The sequence below is a fragment of the Lipotes vexillifer genome, unplaced genomic scaffold, assembly GCF_000442215.2.
Source record: "Lipotes vexillifer unplaced genomic scaffold, Lipotes_vexillifer_v1.1 scaffold295, whole genome shotgun sequence".
Classification (NCBI taxonomy): Eukaryota; Metazoa; Chordata; class Mammalia; order Artiodactyla; family Lipotidae; genus Lipotes; species Lipotes vexillifer.
In genome coordinates this window covers 445,798-446,666 of record NW_006773247.1, presented here as the reverse complement: position 1 = coordinate 446,666, position 869 = coordinate 445,798, and positions in this window count along the sequence as shown.

Here is an 869-nt window from a genome sequence, read left to right as displayed (position 1 = left end):
TCTTGCTTTTGTATCCATTCAGCCAATCTGTGTCTTTTGGTGGGAGCATTTAATCCATTTACATTTAAGGTAATTATCGATATGTGTGTTTCTATTACCATTTTCTTAATTGTTTTGGGTTTGCTATTGTAGATCTTTTCCTTCTCTTGTGTTTCTTGCCTAGAGAAAATCCTTTAGCATTTGTTTTAAAGCTGGTTTGGTGGTGCTGAACTCTCTCAGCTTTTGCTTGTCTGTAAAGGTTTTAATTTCTCAATCAAATCTGAATGAGATCCTCGCTGGGTAGAGTAATCTTGGTTGTAGGTTTTTCTCCTTCATCACTTTAAATATGCCCTGCCAGTCCCTTCTGGCTTTCAGAGTCTCTGCTGAAAGATCAGCTGTTACCCTTATGGGGTTTCACTTGTGTGTTATTTGTTGCTTTTCCCTTGCTGCTTTTAATATGTTTTCTTTGTATTTAATTTTTTTTGTTTTGTTTTGGTTTTATTTGCGATACGTGGGCATCTCACTGTTGTGGCCTCTCCCGTTGCAGATCACAGGCTCCAGTTACGCAGGTTCAGCGGCCATGGCTCACAGGCCCAGCTGCTCCATGGCATGCAGGATCTTCCCAGACCAGGGCAAGAACCCGTATCCCCTGCATCGGCAGGTGGACTCACAACCACTGCTCCACCAGGGAAGCCCTGTATTTAATTTTTGACAATTTGATTAATATGTGTCATGGAGTGTTTCTCCTTGGATTTATCCTGTATGGGACTCTGTGCTTCCTGGACTTGATTAACTATTTCCTTTCCCATATTAGGGAAGTTTTCAACTATAAGCTCTTCAAATATTTTCTCAGTCCCTTTCTTTTCCTCTTCTTCCTCTGGAACGCCTAT